General features: G+C 40.1%; 1 protein-coding gene across 4 annotated transcripts in view; it reads right to left on the reverse strand.

Annotated features, from left to right (window-relative positions):
- Positions 1 to 19,830, reverse strand: part of SULF2 (sulfatase 2) — a 241,049-nt gene that overhangs the window by 159,569 nt on the left and 61,650 nt on the right. For all 4 annotated transcript variants that reach the window (XM_035124105.3, XM_035124104.3, XM_035124102.3 and 1 more), the window contains one exon: positions 6,294 to 6,413. The gene's annotated coding sequence lies outside the window, so the exon portion shown is untranslated. The remainder of the gene's footprint in view (positions 1 to 6,293; positions 6,414 to 19,830) is intronic.

The raw sequence follows: 19,830 nt of genomic DNA on the forward strand, positions 1-19,830 counted from the left end.
TCCGTGGATCAATTGGTACCGGGCCACCCAAGGAACATTAAATACAATTAAATTAAAATTATTAAATCAAAACAATCTAAATAAAATATAAACAATCAGCGGGCCGCAGTAAAATTACCAAACGTTGACTGGTCCACGGCGATAAAAAGGTTGGGGAGCACTGGTCTAAGCCACTGAGCCTCTTGGGCTTCCCAATCAGAAGGTCAGCAGCTTACCTCCCAAGTCCCGGACTGCAGAATCCGGGACCGGCAGCCGTGTGACACCGGAAGTTGCGTCGACGTAATTTCCGGTGTCGCTTTGCCCTTCTATGGGTACCAAAAATGGCTGCTGCCGGCTTCAAAAGTTGCTTGTACGCATGTCAGGAAGTGCGCCGACGCAACTTCTGGTGTCGCTCCACCCATCTATGGGCACCAAAAATGGCCTCCGCCGACACCGGAAGTCGTGTCTATGCACTTCCGGACATGCGTAGGTGCGACTTTTGAAGCCGGCGGCGGCCATTTTTTGTGCCCCTAGAAGGGCAAATCAGAAAGAAGAAAATAACAGAAAGGAGAAAATAACAGAGAAAAATGGGAGACGAAGTGATACAGGGGACCACCGGGAAAAGGTAAGTAAAAACGGGGGTTTCCCGGGGAAAACAGGGTACTTGGCAGCTATGGTCAGCAGTTTGAACCCCACGATGGGGTGACCTCCTGTTGCTTGGTCCCAGCTCCTGCCAACCTAGCAGATTGAAAGCACGCCAAAAAAGTGCAAGTAGATACCGCTCTGGTACCGCTCCGACAGGAAGGTAAACAGCGTTTCCGTGCGCTGCTCTGGTTTCGCCAGAAGCGGCTTAGTCGTGCTGGCCACATGATCCGGAAAAACTTTCTGTGGACAAATGCCAGCTCCCTCAGCCTGTAAAGCGAGATGAGCGCCGCAACCCCAGAGTCGTTTGTGACTGGTGCGACTGGACTTAACTGTCAGGGGTTCTTTACCATATATATATATATATATATATATATATATATATATATATATATAGTAATCAAACTTGGCTTGGTAGCTAATAGGCACCCAGTGCAGAACTGGTGTGATTTTGTGGCAAATCTGGTTGCTTTAGCAGCTGCATTTTATGCTGTTTGCAACTACCGAACCAGGCACAGGGGTAGAACCAATGACAGTGCATTAAAGTAGTCTGATTGGGAGGTTACCAATGCATGAATCACCATGGCAAAACTATGCACAAATTAATTATGGGCATGCCAAGACACTGACATCACCAGGGATTCTAATGACAGTCAATCTAGGATCACCCCCAAAGTATGCTACTTCAAATGCAGTGTGACCCCATCTAGAGCTGGTACACAATCTAATTCCCAGACTTGGGAATCAGCCATCCACAGGGCCTCCATCTTGTCAAGATTCAATCTCAGTTTATTATCCTTCATCCAACCCATGGCAGTATCCAGGCACCAGTTTAGGAAAGGCAAAGCCTCTCCTGATTCAAATGTTACAAAGAAACAAAGATGCGTATCATCAGGATCTTAGCTCACAAAACTGGATGTTCCCCACCTCTGATTTAAAGGTTTAAAAGTCATCACCAGCATATATATTCCTCTGTTTCTCATCCCTTGGTCACTTGCAACTGACTCAGTCATTATGTTTGACAGCACAGGACATGGTATGAAAGTTCTGTACACGGTATGGATCTGTGCTGATCATTGACTCATGCAAATTACAAATTAATACAATCATTAAGTGATGACAATGCATCTGTGAACCAGCTTCTAATGTACCCTTTTGAATTATGCACATTTCAGTAAATAAAAATAAGAAATTTGATGCAACAGAATTGGAGTAAAAGGTAACAAAATACTGGTGTCTATTTGCTTATTTTGCAGTGGTGGCTTGATAGATGCACTTAAGATTTACCGAATGACTACTAGACTTTATAATTATCTGGTGGAGGTAAGGGAATGCCTTTTAATCAGTCTGTAGTTAATTGGTTTTCATTGACTTCTTTTATCCAAGTTGCCTGGAATGATATATGCATGCAAAAAATTTAAAGCTCCAACAATCTTCTCTTCAGTTTTCCCAATATGCACAAGATTGCAAAAATGTGCCCTGTTTAAATATTATTTAAACATTATTGCAATGCACAATGAAATCTGGTTAACTATACAAATTTATTCTTTTTAAATTCCGAAGCCCTACTATTGTAATTAGTGTTTTGTTGGAAGCCGCCCAGAGTGGCTGGGGGAACCCGGCCAGATGGGCGGGGTATAAATAATAAATTATTATTATTATTATTATTATTATTATTATTATTATTATTATTAGCTTCTGTGTGATGACAAATACTTGTCAATACAACACTTTACAAAAAACCAAATCATATCCTTTGTGTGGCCACACTCTTCCTGCAAAATTCCACTGGAATACCATTGCCTGTGTACATATCCCCTTTTCCCTCTCTCTCCATGTCCTCATATAATGGTGTTTGAAATTTCTAATTTCTTAGCTCAGCCCCATCCTCTCTTGTTTGTGGAATGGGTATTGCTCTTTCTAGATGCCACTGTGCAGAAGATTTATGTGATTTGACATCCAACCCTAATGTTCATGCCTTGCAAGATGCTCATATGTTATTAACCCACTGCAGTATTGTTTCAAGATTACTTTGTTTTCAGCCTTCTTCTTTCAGCATATTAGGTAATAACCTAATATGAAGCTTTATTCAAAAAATTTTTGAATAAAGCTTCATATGCAGCAATGATTAGGGATGGAGGAAAAATCTTTTAAACAAAATATTCATGGAATTTGGTGGATCTGGGTTGATAAAGCATTGTCCACAATTAGACTACCTCTTGTGTCCCTGAGCATGTGCTTACGTTGGAGTCACTCATGAATTCCTTGATTTTTAAAAGTCTGAATAATTATATGCAAAACTATACACAAAAATACATACCGTATATCATATGTATAATACATATGAATGAGTCAAGGCCCATGTGGTACCATATTTATGCAGCATAATTCTATAAGTATCAATACATAAGCATTTAAATATAAATGCATAGTTATATGCATTTTTTATGTGTCAGTTACTTTAGGAAACCTGGAGTCTGTAGCTTACATTATACATATAGTAATGTGTATAACAATACACATAATATGCAATAACTGTTCATATTTTTAGAAGTAGTAGTAAAAAAAAACCCAAACCCCTCACTTCCAATCTTCTAATTCCAAGATGGGAATTATTAAAAAAAATATCAGTTGGATGCACTCAACATTGAAATTATCAGAAAATTCCATCCATACTGCTTATTCAATCATGATTGGTTTGCACTCATCACCATTTCTAGAAGCTTGGTGTAACTCCTGATCATTAAAGGCCATTCATTTATGTCCTTATTGCCAACCATTGAGTGTCATGCTGTGCAAAGGCCCACAGCATTTCCAATAACCTACAAGTCTGTTATGCAAAATATGTTATCATATTTTCCACACTATGTAGAAAGTTTACTGAAACTTATAAGTCAACACCTCAATAAATGCAATCGATCAATCAAAATAATATAAAACAGCACAATCATGAAATACCGATAATCCAGACTGGATAGTACAAGACAGAGGAGAAGATGGGTAGCATTGTAGGTATTGTCAGGGATAGGGCATGGGCATGTTGAAAATGATAATAATGGATGGATGACCAACCTTCACATAGGCACTGCAACGAACACAAGTAACTAAGTTTGTGACCCTGCTGGAAAGAGGCAAGATGGGAATGGAGGCTTGGTCAGGGCAATGAGTTAGGTCAGCACACCTGCTTGCCTTTTATGCTGTGCTGCAGCTTGCTCTCCAGCTCAGCAGACTACACTAGAGGCAAAACTGTTTCAAAGCTTTTGGAGCTCCATAATACACATGAACAGGATTGGCAGCACCTCATTCAAAGCCCTGACTTCTATTACACTAGGGGGGGGGAGTTGACCTACAATAGTTTTATAGGTCTGAGGCATATGAAGCACCAAAATAGGACTTTGCACACGGCCTCCATTTCTTTTAATCCAGCTTGCTTTAATCATAGCTTCAAGGGCATAAGGAGGTCTAAATAGACTTGATTTTGAAGCACAGATGAGCACCCTATTCCTTTTTGCCCTTGGAGTTAGAGAAGCACAAATTATGCACGTACAAGTAGGATTGCAACTGACATAGCAAACCCAAAACACAAAATCTCTGATTATAAAAATAAAAAATTATGTAGATCATCCAAAGAGGAAGTGTGTGAAGCTTTTGGTTTTTTCCTAAAACATTGTACTAAACTTGACCTCTGTGAAAAAAGAGTAAGAGGTTGCACATCTTGTGCAAAAACCAAAAGGGAATCTGGCAGGCCATCTTATTTATTTATCCTTGCAGCATATTGGGAGCTTAATTTTAGAACTATAACACATGACAGGAAGCATCTGCCTGGCTGCCCAGATACAATACTCCTTAGGCAGAGGAAACAGGGATAGGATGCTGCCCTATGCAAAGTCAAAGTGTTTGTCCATTTAGCTTGGAATTGTCTACTTGACTGTAGCTCTCCAGGGTCTCAAGAAAATGACATCTTTCGCATCATCCTACTACTTCATCTCTTTAAGTGAATACATGAGGGACAGAAAATGGGATCTTCTGCATCCAAAGCTTGTAATCCAACAGGGCTATAGTTCCTAATTAAGCTAAGTAGGCCAACAAGGTTCCATGTGGGTCTGCCTTTGAAGGTGGTTCAGAAACAGCAACATTTATGCAGTGTGGCTGAACATAAGAACTTGGTTCAGGCCAATGGCCCATCTACAGTAGTCCAGCATCCTGTTCTCACAGGGAACAATCAAATGCCTCCTCAAGAGTCTAATATTAGGCTCAGCCAAGGAGCATGTCTCATTTTTGGAGATGCTTTTTGTTACTGGAAGAAATGTACACTCTAGGCCAGGGATCCCCAAACTGCGGCCCTCCAGATGTTTTGGCCTACAACTCCCATGATCCCTAGCTAACAGGACCAGTGGTCAGGGATGATGGGAATTGTAGTACAAAACATCTGGAGGGCCGAAGTTTGGGGATGCCTGCTCTAGACTAAAACCTGTACTTGGAACTGAGGCAAACATGAGAGATTTTCACTTGGTGCAGTGAAGATCGTTCATCTAATAAAGTGGAAAGAACACAATATGAAAACTATGTTTTAGAAAACTACATCCTCAATCCAGAAGAACTTTAATGAGAATAAGTCTAATTGGCATGCTTATTAATTTATGTCCGGGATCTAAGTGGTAGCTGATTCACACCACAATGAGTCGTTAAATTAATATTTTCTGTATTTGTGACCAAGGCTGATGTAAACTGAAGATGCCACGGACAGAACTAGCATTTCCAATTGACCATTCCTGTTATATGTCTTCCATGCAGAAAACAGCCTCAGCTCAAGCTCTTTTCTTGCAATAAGTCTTCTAGGGTTATTTGCCTTCACCCTCTGAAATAACTTTAACTGGCAGTCTTTTAATTGCTTTTACTAGGGTCAACTGAAGATACATTAACACTGAAGATACATTAAAGTGAGAGGTCAGAGGGAACATATATGAAAGGTGACTACTGAAGCCAAGAAGCTAGGATGATACCGAGTAACAGAGCAAACGAGGTCATTTGACTTGTGTATTTGGATGCTAACTGTATTTGTTTAACAGTTCATTTCTTCAGAGATTGCAAAATCTGGCTCTTTAAGGCCATGAAACATGGTAACATAATTTGCATGTAAGTTAGATTCAAAAAGAAATCCTGCAAATGCAGTATTAAGTACCAATTTACACATTTAACAAGCACCAGTGGAAGCTTTTGCATACAGTAATAGATCACTTTAATAATAATAATAATAATAATAATAATAATAATAATAATAATAATAAGATTTCTTATACCCTGCCCATCTGACTGGGTTGACCCAGCCATTCTGGGTGGCTTCCAACAAGAATACAAACAAAACCAACAAACAAATCAAACATTAACAGCTTCCTGAAACAGGGCTGCCTTCATTTGTCTACAAAAATTCATATAGTTGACTTTTTGACATCTCTTTGACATTGCAAAATGTGAGATTAGATCACATCTATTTTTTACTTGTTGACACACTCTTCTATTTTCATTCTTTAACTGATTCCATGTGTGTAACGAGGTACAGCAGGTGAAAAGCATTGCAAAAGCATCTTTATACAGATTTTGCCTTTTGTTTCCTATCACTCACAGTTCATGTAATCCTGCATTAAACATGAGCAACTCATTTAAAGACTTACCTTCAATTCATTCCTAGGGAAGTGAATAGTCTGTAATGGACATACAAGCAGGGAAAGGCAACAGATTTTTTCCCCAAGGTGCCTGAATAGGGTATGGAAGCTGGATGAAAAGTGCAGAACCTGAAAAAAAGCAAGGAAGAGAGATTACATTTACACGTGCCTGAAAAGTCAGAGAGAAGTAATATCACTGGCATTTCCCCAATCTCTCTCTCCCTGCCTCTTCCATATTGGAGATTCCCATCACTTCTCAATGCATTAATTTTTTTGCTTAAAATGCATATGGGATGTGCATTTTAGAGAACAAAGACAGTGGGTTGCGCATATATATATATATATATATATATATATATATATATATACCATCTTTATTTCAGTCCTTTAAAATACAATACATAGAAAAAGCAAACCAACAAGAAGTAATAATAATCCTAAATAATAATAATAATAATGAACTCACAATTATACATCTAATAATAAAACAAAAAGAAAGAAAAAAAACAAAAAAGAAAAAGAAAAGAAAGTAAAAATTTACTTCCAAATCACAACACATCGCTTTACTTTCCCCTTTCCTTCACTTGCGATTCCTTACTTCGAAGTAATATATGCCTCTATATTAAAAACTTCATTTTAGTTACTCTTCTTATTCTCTATTTTATTTCCCAAGACTACCTAATTTAAACAGACCATCAGTTCCGTCTTTATATCTCTTTTTTTTAAATATTCTTCCACCCTCTCCCATTCCCCTTTAGATTTTTGTTTTGAAATGTTTCTGATCGCTGCTGTCATCTTCTCCATATTCATAAATTCTATTAATTTTAGCTGCCACTCCTGGATTGTAGGTACTTCTTTTTTTCTCCATTGGATGGATATATATATATATATATATATATATATATATATATATATATATGGGTGGGTGTGAATATAGATACACTCTTTCTTGAAAGTGGCCAACCAGATGCTTCTAGAATATCTCATGAAATTTTCAGAGGCAATAAACCTGGCAATAATGTGGTGGAACAAAAAACAGAGGTTGTCTTATTTTACCTATTTATCTGTTTCCTTAGGGCATCCAATACTGTATACAGAATCTACTGTATCTATTAATTATGTAGTAGATCCCTTTGTCCTAAACCTCCCACCATATTGTACCACTAGGTGCTTTTGCATTTAAAACGAAATAGAATAACATAAGTGGCGGACCTCGGTGTCTCATACTTCAGTGGAGCCCTGTGCGTTGTCAAAATTTGGCATCCTTCCTTTACCTCTTGGCTTCCGTTGGATGTCATAGCTGCAGTGCCCCAGAAGCTCTGCACCTGGTGTGACGACAAGTTGCGCTCCCCTAGATCCAACTATTATAACATCTCCACTATTCACTCTCTCCTTGCCATTGATAAGCCACTATCATCATGTTCCTCTTTAGGCTTAATGTTTTCTAATTTAAGAAACCTCAACCTCTTGAACCTTCCTCCATATGGATAATGCTCCACCTCATTAGTCAATCTCTTTCATTTGAGTTGCAGAAGTAGGGAAGCCAAATGGATGTTTTTTAGTTATCTGTACAAGCTTCCTGATTGTTTTCTATCTGTATCCCTATGCCCCCTTTCAGATTATGATGAAATATGCTTCATATTTAGGGTATCCTAATATTTCTGCTGAGATACGTAGTTGCCAGAGCATAATTTCAATTCAGCCTTTTGATAAACCAAAATGAAAAAGCAGGTATCATTAAAATGTCAAACTTGGCAGTAGGAGGGTCAGCACTTCTGTCCTGCAGCTGAGCCCCATATTAATCCAGATAATCAGAGCAACACTATGAGTGCTACTATAGGTAAAAACTGGCACTTGTCCACCTTGTCTTCATGGAAATGTAGTCTTGTTTAATACCTCTTTACAAAATGTAAAGAAGCTCTGAAATTTACAAAGGTAATCTTGTTTTATTTCATGCATACCACTGAGCATGCCCAGAGCTATGCTGGTCACCTGCAGTCACTCAGGAATCTTAAATATGGTATATTGCTGAGATTGCTTTCTTCTTTTCTAGTACCATTTTCCCAAAGAGTAAAAGAAATGCAGTATCCATTTATCTCTGCATATAAATCTCAAAAGATTTATTATATGAAGAGTCATTGCAAATTGCCTGTCGAAATTGCGTTCGTGATGAACAAGAACGACACTAAATTTTGCAGCTTGATTAAATCTCCCAGATAACATAGTAATGAATGCAAAACTCTGTCACTAAAATAAATGTGGGTATTCTTCTCTCAAAAGTAACATGTATTTATTTCATTTGTTTATTTGAACCAGGGAGGTGGGGCAAATCAGTGATGATGTGCTTCAGTTCCTTTATTTCACTGGGTACTAGACAGCTTCATACTGACACCATCTCACCATCTTGTAATGCACTGTAATTGCCCAGAATTTGATGGGTGTGCATAGGTATACGTGCTCTGCTTTGAGTATAGCCCCAGGGGTTAAATATGGCCACACTACGTATCACTAGTATCACTACTTACAGGGCCTGCTTCATACCCCAAATGTTTTTGCCTCGCTGGAATGTGTTCTTGAATTCCAATAATGGCTCCTGTTTCTCTGCACAGAAACTAGCTTAGTGAACAAAGGTAAACTGAACCTTTGTAGCTCTGCCCATTTGCCTGAATTTGAACCTGACCTAGAGGATACCAACTTGGAAGTGACCCCCTCCCAGAAGGCACTTTGCTAAGGGCCCCCTCAAACAGCCCTCACATACCTGGTTCGCCACAAGCAAATGGAATTCCAGGTCAAAGATAAATAATACGATGCCAGAGGGGGCTGCTCAATGATTATTGATTATGTATATTAGAAAGTACTATGCTTGGGTTAAAAAGAAAAGAAAAAAGCAGCACCCATCCACCAGGGGTGACAATAACACATTGACAATCTGGAGGAGGGGAATGCAGGGCTAATGCAAATCTGCTAACAAATATACAGTTCAGAGATTTCAGTGATAATACACAGAAATGAGGACCCCGCAACCAATTTCACTAAACTGAATTACATGTCCTGCACTGCAGCTTGCCACAGAGAATTATCTTCCTCCCCCTGCACAATGTTCTGGGGGTTTCCCCAACCCTCTCCTCGAATCAATTTCAGGGGGTACTCATGGGAAAGAAGAGGAGAAAGCCCCATTTCTCAAACAGAAGCCCTTTTTAGGTGAATCTCCCCCACTAATCTTTATTGATGAGATTCCAGATATGTTTATATTGTTTTATGTATGTTTTAAAACGTTCCTACAGATGCCTTCTTCAAGCAAGGACCCTCCACGCAACTCATACTAGGGGTGGAGAAGTAGGAGAAGAAAATTCATTGTGCTTTCCCATCCCAACCTACATATTTAGTCTGTATGTAAATAAGGCTGAACTTGACAGATTTTTGCCATCCATGGTTAAGGTATCGTTCAGATTTATTACCTGTGAATCACCTTTCTGAGATTAAAAATCCAGTAGCAATTAATTTGTCATCTTCTGAAATATTTGGCAAGAACCTACTCCTGTCTAACAAGCAGCTATGAAATTCATATTCAGGACCTCTCTCTCTGGGAAATTAATCTTCAGCAATAAATTGCCTTTACTATGGAGAACAATTATTACATTCATGCTCCATTTATGACATGTGGCCAAACTGATAACTCATCTATGATAATATTCTCTCTCTTTCACACTAATGCAAACCCAGGAATGCTAGCCTCTTTACATCCTTGGGAGCTACTTATAATAGTGTTCTGGGGGCCAGAAGTACATTTATGGTTGCCTTAGAAGTTTGCAGACTCCATAATAAAGCTGTTTTTGTGTAGCAGTAAGAATTTCACCGTAATTCTCAAGTATAGTACGGTATTTGCATTCAAATACAAGCATTTATATGTTATCTACACATTACATATAAAATGCAAGAGAGGGGTGGGGCATTAAAGTGTGAAAATATCTTCCTACAACTTAAAGGCATGTTTCATGAAAGAAGATTCCACCTAAACATTAGGAAGAACATCCTGACAGTAAGAGCTGTTCGGCAGGGGAATTTGCTACCAAGGAGTGTGGTGGAGTCTCCTTCTTTGGAGGTCTTTAAGCAGAGGCTTGACAGGGATATGTCAAGAATGCTTTGATGGTGTTTCCTGCTTGGCAGGGGGTTGGACTGGATGGCCCTTGTGGTCTCTTCCAACTCTATGATTCTATGATTTCAAGCTGTGGGTAAACATACTGGATTCAAATTTGACAGTCACCATATAAAATCACTCCAGTGGCTAGATTTGGCATTCCAGTAGGTCATCCCTGAGCTAGTTTATTTCCTATTGTTGTTAAGTGTTGATAATCCTTATACATTTGCAAAATGTATAATTTTGCAATTATACATAATAGTTTTTGCATGATTATACATATAATTTTGCTCAGTACACTTTCAGGAATGGCTTTCGAAAAATATATTTTCCCCCCGAACAAGTATTTTGGGCAAATACAGCAATATCAAAAGCTATATTTATATCTATAGTGTTGTTGTTTAGTCGTTTAGTCGTGTCCGACTCTTCGTGACCCCATGGACCATAGCACGCCAGGCACTCCTGTCTTGCACTGCCTCCCGCAGTTTGGTCAAACTCATGTTCGTAGCTTCGAGAACACTGTCCAACCATCTTGTCCTCTGACGTCCCCTTCTCCTAGTGCCCTCAATCTTTCCCAACATCAGGGTCTTTTCCAAGGATTCTTCTCTTCTCATGAGGTGGCCAAAGTATTGGAGCCTCAGCTTCAGGATCTGTCCTTCCAGGGAGCACTCAGGCCTGATTTCCTTAAGAATGGATAGGTTTGATCTTCTTGCAGTCCATGGGACTCTCAAGAGTCTCCTCCAGCACCATAATTCAAAAGCATCAATTCTTCGGCGATCAGCCTTCTTTATGGTCCAGCTCTCACTTCCATACATCACTACTGGGAAAACCATAGCTTTATGGTTTATCTATAGTATCTTAGGCCAAATGACAGGAAAGCTCACCACAAAGGGGTAAGTAAATAACCCCTGTTGTAAAAGATAGCAATGCTGCTTTCCTCATGGAATGTCTTGCGTTGGAGAACAGCTGTTTTGTTTCAATTATTTATGATCACAACTCGGCAAGCTGTACATCATTAGAAATGTTATTGTTTGGTTTTGCAAAGGCGCACATGCCCTAGCAACAAGACATTTCTCTGACCCATCTGTTGCTAAATCTTTGATGAAAATGGAATGAAAACTTTTTATTTGCTGGCTGTTTGTCTACTTGGGGAAGAATTAGTTAAATTTTAAATGAAGAAGGAAAAGAAAGGAAACACTAAAAGAAACATTGCATTAAATTGGATTTTAAAATGTTTCCCCCTTGATGCACGACTCACTCCGTATGCAACATCAGAGGATATACATGCTAAGTAAAACAAAAACACTATAGCTAAAATATAGCAACAATTACGGTAACTTGTTGAAAAGCACATTCAAATGGGATAAAAAAGGCAGCTACATAGTTTCCATATCTTTCCTTTGATTTGTTTTACAATTTCTCCTGTTTGTGACCTTGTGTCCTGACAATACTGTGATTTTCCAGATCTAAGAGGCAGTCAATGTGCACCTCTGTTCTCTTGCACTACTGTGGCAGGCATATTAGACTTCATGTCGTTGGAATAAATATTCTGTAGGCTACAAGCTTTTTAACAGATTAATTGGTGTAATTAAAATTGACTAAAGCTTTAATTGTCAATTTAAAAGGCATATCAGTTATTCAGGAAGTAGCTCTGTGGAATGGACTCTTTTTGTTTCCTAAAAGCACCTTTGCCTGAGCAATCTCAGATAAGGTAGCTTCTGTGTAATGCACAGTGCCCAGTGAAAGGATACTTAGAGCAACTTGGTAAAGCCCTAACCACTGTCTCTCGCCAGATCTAACACAGCTGGGCATAAACACATAAGAAGCTTAAGGTGGGATGCACGGAGAAAGGCAAGCAGCGGTATAAACAAATGCAGCACTAGCAGATACCTGAGGTTTAGCGGCAACCTTACCACAACCTCAGAGGCAGCAAAGAAAGCAGAGAAAAGGCAGACAAGTTGGAGACAGCTAAACAGAGAAATGGGAGTGGAGAAACTACACAGTCCTCGGCCCTGGAGCTACCCTAGGATGAGAAAATGTCTATACAACTTTGGATGGCTATTAGGATTCAATATTACCTAAACAGATTTGAGAACTGGGCCAGAACCAACAGCTTGATTTCAGTAAGGACAAATGTAAGGTAGGAATAATCTTGGGCAGGAAGTATTAGATCAGGCACCCCCAACCTTCAGCCCTCCAGATGTTTTGGACTACAATTCATCCCTGGCCACTGGTCCTGTTAGATAGGGATCATGGGAGTTGTAGGCCAAAACATCTGGAGGACTGCAGGTTGGGGATGTCTGAATTAGATGGACAAATATAGGATGGGAGACACCTGGCTTGCCAGTAGTACATGTGGAAAGGACCTAGGGATCTCCAAAGTCCGTTTTGGGGGCCTAATCCAGACTGTTGGTTGGTTTAATCTGGGCCCCAGTGGCAGTTTATTTCCTGGGGTAAAATCCTAAATAAAGTTCAACAACTTTGGTCGGCCCTCACAGCCCTTCACTTCATCAAATCTGGCCCTCTTTGAAAAAAGTTTGGACACCACTGGCCTAAGGGAAGTCCACAAGCAGGAGATGAGTGCAATAGAACTCTCCTGGTATCAGTAACATGGTACATCTGATCCTAGAATTTGTGTTCAGCTGCAGCCATTGGTTACCTTATCCTCCATGGATTTGTCTAATCTCCTTTTAAAGCTTAAATTGGTGGCCATCACCAACCACATCTTGTTTAAGCGAATTCCATAACCCAACAATGTGCTGTGTGAAGCATTTCACACAGAGGTACCTTATTGGGTCTGCTGTGCAGGCTACATCATCATCACTGGTGCACAACAGGGCCTAAAGAAAAGGAAATATATTTCCCTATATATGTGGGGGTTTGATGTAACAGCAGTGGATGCACAGCTCTTACCCCAACTATCACAGGCCTCTAATGAAACCAAATTTGTAGCAACATGGTTAAAGTCTTTATTTACATTATAATGAAAAGTTAGAAGGATGATAATAGCTTGCCAATGATTAAGGGACAAACACACAAGCTTTTCAAAGCGATTCCTACAATGCCACGTATAACGCCACTGGGTAGAATTCTCAAAGAAAATAATAAGTTGTCATAATCTCTACTGCTTAGAACAATATTAGCAATTTAGTAAATCTAGGCAATGGAAGCTTGGGGCAATGACGGCTCCACACATCTCTCAATGCTGTAGAAGCCTGTCAGATGAATTATTCGGAAGGAACTGCTTGCTTCCGACTCCACCTATTTAATAGGTATGGTAGCAATTTTCGTGCCGTTTTTAACTTCTGTAGTTGTGCATAATAACTGAGCATTAGCTAACAGCTAGGTGATCAGGGAATGCAATTAACCCATGACTTCTCATGCTGCAGCTTGAATTATTTGCACTGCAAACCAAAATGGTAGCCTCAGTTTTCAAAAAAAGCAAAAAAAAAAAAAAGCTTGCACAGGTGGAGTCATTCTTGGGCCCCCACAAATCCTGGAGATTTCATAAAAGTTATACACTGCCTGATTGTAAAAACGAAAACAAAAACCCTCAAAGTGGCTTACAAAAAGATAAAATAAGAAAAGACAATGTTAGGCTAACTGATTTTCAGATATTGTGAACTGTAAATATGTTACTTCAGATTCTTTTATTGTTCACTTGTTCACATTCTCTCCTTAATGACCTGTTTTGCAAAGTGTAGGTGCCACAACTCTAAGGACCCAATTTCTATTTTGCGCAGGCTTGACCTCAAGACAAGATAGAATCTGCACCCATTGCTAGCAATGGAGTATTAGTGGGATATATCTAAAATGAAATGTAAGCTTTTAAAAAAAAGAATATGGGGGGGATGGGGCAAACCATGCAGGTATATCAGTAAAGGAGTCAGTGTATGTTTGAAGGAGAGCACAGTAGAGACTGTGTTATATCCTTGTGGATATGTTTCACAGCAGCTCTGCTGCATTCAGCAAAGCTATGCTACCGTTGTTCTGCCAGGGATTTAGTGCAATTCCCTTCTTTGGTGCTGGACTTACCTGGAACAGGATATGGATTCCCTTTTACAGACAAAACTGAAGTTGCAAAAATTGGCTTGCTTTCTTCAACACCTAAGGCAGTGGCTTTATGAAAGTGATTGTTACCAACTCAGGTGAATTTTGTAAACAAATGTAAAGGAGTTCTTGCTGTCCTTTGAAACTTGGTGCTTTTACAGCACCTGAGAAGGAAGCAGAGTGCATGAATAGAAAAGGAATAAGATTTAGCAGACTCTGTGACCTGGATAGAGCATGAGTTCAGACTTTTGTTATCACTCAGCTTACAATCTCCAAATGCACGTGAATTCAGTGATGTGGTTGGACTCTCAGGTTGCAGCAATGCGTAGAAAGGAAATAAGATTAATGATAATGCATTTAGCAAAGGCATATATATATATATATATATATATATATATATATATATATATATATATTCTCATTCATTCATAGAATCATAGAGTTGGAAGAGACCACAAGGGCCATCCAATCCAACCCCCTGCCAAGCAGGAAACACCATCAAAGCATTCTTGACATATGCCTGTCCAGCCTCTGCTTAAAGACCTCCAAAGAAGGAGACTCCACCACACTCCTTGGTAGCAAATTCCACTGCCTAACAGCTCTTACTGTCAGGAAGTTCTTCCTAATGTTTAGGTGGAATTCATTCATTCATTCATTCAAAGGTTTAGCCCACCATTCCTAAAAATAGTCCAAGGCAGCTAACAATACATTATATTATTATTAATTTATTTTTTATTGAATTTATATACCACCCTATATCTGGGGGTGTCAGGGTAGTTCACGGAATAAAATCAAGATATAAAACCACAAAATACATAATAAATATATAAGCAATAACCCAACCCCCCCCCAAAAAAAACACATTTTAAGAGGGCATAGGATGTAAATCAGATCAACCCAAGGCCTGGTTGAAAAGGAATGTTTTTGGCTGGCACCTAAAGGTGTATAATTAAAATAAGGAAGTTCAATTGATAGCATAAAAGCAGTGACATAAAAAAATCCTTAAAAGTAGCAGCAAAACTATTTCTAGCATAATTAACCGTAGCATAAAAGACGGCTCACATGTGTCTTATTAAATGCTTTTTCTAAAAGGAAAGTCTTCACCATAAAATGAAAGGTGATTAAGAACAGGATGACCCTCCCTTTTGGAGGGAGTTGTGAAGGTGAGGCACAGTCACCGAGAAGGTCCTGTCTGTCATGAGAAGACAGAGGAATTGCATTAATGACATACTGTACCTAAGAGCAGTGTTTCCCAACCTTGTGCCTCCAGCTGTTTTCAGACTACAATTCCCATCATTCCTGACCACTGGTCTTGCTAGCTAGGGATGATGGGAGTTGTAGTCCCAAAACATCTGGAGGCACAAGGTTGGGAAACACTGCCTAAGAGGATCTCAGTTGATGACCACAGCATTCAGGAGAAGACAGGTCAGGACACTATACTTTTGTTGATGCAGTCGAGAAGAGCATTAGCTTTTTCTTTTTTGCTGCTGCTGCTGCATCACACTGTTGATTCATGTTAAGCTTGTGGTCTACTAAGACCCCTAGATCCTTCCCACATGTACTACTGGCAAGCCAGGTGTCCCACCCCCATCTTATATACTGGTATGTGCAGCTGGTTCTTACTGCCTAAGTGCAGAACCTTACATTCGTCCCTACTGAAAACCATTTAATTAGTTTGGGCCCAGTTCTCCAAACTGTTTAGGTAATTTTGAGTCCTGGTTCTGTCTTCAGCAGCATTGGCTACCCCTCCCAGTTTGGTGTCTTCTGCAATTTTGATGAGCATCAAATGTAAACACATAATCCGAGTGTTTGCTTTGTAGAAGCTTAGCAAAAGGCACGATAATTTAGGAACTAAATTTGTAAACCCAAACACCATTGTGTATAATATAAACACCTGGGTTGTGTTAAACTATAGGTAGGCCAGTAGAGCAGATGAACAACTTCTCATAAAAGCATCCCATTAAAAGGATGCATAGGTTTTACAACTCAGAGCCATCCTGCCACCCTGCAGTGCATCAAAGGAATGCAATGAGATTATAAAATGTACCATGTCTCTATAATTTTCCATTGGCCCACAAAAAAAGTTAACACACCTTCTATTAATCATGCCTAATCATGCACATTAATAGCAGTAGCACATAAAACTAACCTGTAATTTGGCAACATGTTTTGCTGTCTTTAAAATTAGTACAGAAGGGAAAACATTATATATAGCAATTAGTTGACAAAGTATGTCTGCAGCGCTTAAGTGCCAGGTGTGTTAAATCAAGTGGCCCGGGGGCAAAAATACTGTTTTTAACAAAGATAATGCTTAAAGGAATCAAGCTACCATTATTCCATTATGTGACAAAAACCCACCAATTAGCCCATCCATTAAATCTTTAAGTTAGCTCATGCAAGATTGATCAAGGAACTAGGGTTTTACAGTGTTTAATTTACAATAGATGGATATATGTAGTCAGACTGTTGGGAGATCCACCACTGGGCATTCTTCCCACACTTAAGAACATAACAGAAGAAGACCCCTACTGGAACAGATCAGGGTCCCAAATTCTTCAGCATCCTGTTCTCACAGTGGCTCATGGGAAGCGTGCAAGCAGGAACTGAGCACAAGAGCACTCCCCAATTCTGTTTTCAGCAACAGGTATTCAGAAGCATGCTACCTCCTCTGTTACCTTGGTATGCACAAAGATTAGCCGCTGGTTGACAGGGCTGGAAAAGAATTCTACCCAATCATGAGTGGTCTCAGTGATGTGGAGTTTTTGCAATATCTGTGGCTTGTAATCTGCTTGCATATTATTATATTTCGCTGGCAGGTTCTCATAGCAGATGCTGAAGGTACTAGACCAGATCCATAGCAGGCATATGTGGGTGAGGAGGCTTCTCTGTTCCCATGGATTAATGGGTATTGGGGTGGCACTACAAGGTCTCAGCCTAGTGCACAGGCTGATGTGTGTGTGTGTCCCCCCCCCAAATACACCTTCTGTTGACAGGATTCATTTGGTGAATACTGCCCTCCATGTTGGTTTTGACTCTGGTTTGGGAGATAATTCCTCGGCTACTACACACAAAAGCATACTGTATCACATATTGTTGCAAATAAGGTTACTCTCCATTAAGGCACAAAATATCAAATTATAAGGGGTGGCAATCGTATAAGGTTATTGTATGTCCGCAACAACTTGAGCTTTAGAACTTGGCAGCATGCCATTAGGTTTCTGAGTCCTAATATTGTTATGAACGAGTCTTTCTAACCTCACCCATTTCACTTTTGAAAGCAGATTAACAGAGAGCTGCATCAGCATATATTGAAAGACAGACAGAAAGGCAGACCACAGAAGCCAAAGCTTGTCTACATGGCCTCTTGGATTCTTGGCAGAGTCAACAATGCCGTCATCAAGAACATCAGGTATGCATTTGTGTATTCATTTAAAACAATGTGAATATTAGTCTGTTGAGACCTTCCTTGTCACCATAATAGCTTGTTATAAGAAGATACGGTACATGATGACTGCATACAGAATTAGGAAATGAAACACCTTCGAGCCTTTTAAATGCCTAAGAAAAGTTTACATCCAAAACAGGAGCATTCATTCCTAAGGCACAGTCATGGTGACTGATGGTGTCTTCTATCCTCCCCACAGGCAAAAGAAAGCATCTTTGTAAGCTTTCAATCACTTTGATGGAGAGCAATTGTATATACTACGCCTTTTAATTAGCATATGACTGCAAGGAATGTAATATTAGGCAATATATCTTTGTTACAAGCCAAAAAAATACCCATTAATTAGGGCCTCCAGGGCTTCTTTGTGGAACTCTTACATTTCTTTAAGAAAACAACAACAGTGACAGAACTTTATCCACCATGTGCAGATCATTTACTAAAAGAGGTTGTGTAGAATAAACAGATAATGTAGAATAAAAAGCTAAGCACTAGAAGGGCAACAACAGATGTGGAATAAATAAACAACCAGAATTGTAAAGTTAGGAGGTCTGTGTGCAAATTATGATGCAATAATATGACGGATCAGTAAAAGGGTTTTGTCTAGTCTTCACCTGTATAAGTAGGCTGATTACTGTATTATTTTTAAAATGTGTGTGTGTGTGCTTCTCACCTACAGTATGAAATAGAGCACAGCAACAGATTAATCACTCTAGCAATTTTGTTTGTTTCTAAGGGTGCTTCTGATCAACCTGTTCATTGAGCATTCATTCCTCAATGATTCATTCCTCAATTCATTCCTCATTCATTCCAGGTGGCACTGTGGTTAAACCATTGAGCCTAGGGCTTGCTGATCAGAAGGTCGGCGGTTCGAATCCCTGTGACGGGGTGAGTTCCCGTTGCTCGGTCCCAGCTCCTGCCAACCTAGCAGTTCGAAAGCACGTCAAAATGCAAGTAGATAAATAGGAACCGCTACAGCGGGAAGGTAAACGGCGTTTCCGTGTGCTGCTCTGGTTTGCCAGAAGCGGCTTTGTCATGCTGGCCACATGACCTGGAAGCTATACGCCGGCTCCCTCGGCCAATAATGCGAGATGAGCGCGCAACCCCAGAGTCGGTCATGACTGGACCTAATGGTCAGGGGTCCCTTTACCTTTAAAGGTGCTTCTGATCAACCTGTTCATTGAGCATTCATTCCTTTTTGCTTGCAGAGATGTTAGATCATGTTGCATCAGAGTATTATCCCACACTATTCTGTGCATTTTCCCATCACTTTCGTTATCACAAAGAAGTCTGATCTTTTGGAGAAGTGTGTTTGTTGCGCAAGACCTTCCACTCAACCATAATTGCATAATCTGCATTTACTGGCATGTGATTGAATCCCACCCCCACATAACAACTGTCTGGAAGTGCCGTAAGAAGCAACCACACCATAGGTGCCAACTCCCAGATTGGCGCAGCACAGCACTGGAAGTCGTGCTGCGGCCATTTTGGAACTGGGCAGAGCAGCACCGGAAGTTGCTTTTAAACATGCTCTGCCCATTTCCAAAATGGCCGCAGCGCTGGAAGTCATGCTGCGGCCATTTTGGAACTGGGCAGAGCAGCACCGGAAGTTGCTTTTACGCATGCTCTGCCCATTTCCAAAATGGCCACAGCGCTGGAAGTCGCGCTGCGGCCATTTTGGAACTGGGCAAAGCGGCATCAGAAGTTGATTCTACGCAAGCTCTACCCATTTCCAAAATGGCCGCAGCACCAGAAATCGCTTCTGCGCATGTCCAGAGACCCCCAGACATACACAGAAGGAGTCTTCCTGGGCCGGTAAGAATCTGGGGGATTTACGGGTTTTTTAAAAATCCGAGCTGCCATCGGGGAAACAGCTGGAAAAACGGGGGTTTCCTGGGGAATACGGGAGACTTGGC

The sequence above is a fragment of the Zootoca vivipara genome, chromosome 7 (assembly GCF_965207765.1).
Source record: "Zootoca vivipara chromosome 7, rZooViv2.hap1.1, whole genome shotgun sequence".
NCBI lineage: Eukaryota > Metazoa > Chordata > Lepidosauria > Squamata > Lacertidae > Zootoca > Zootoca vivipara.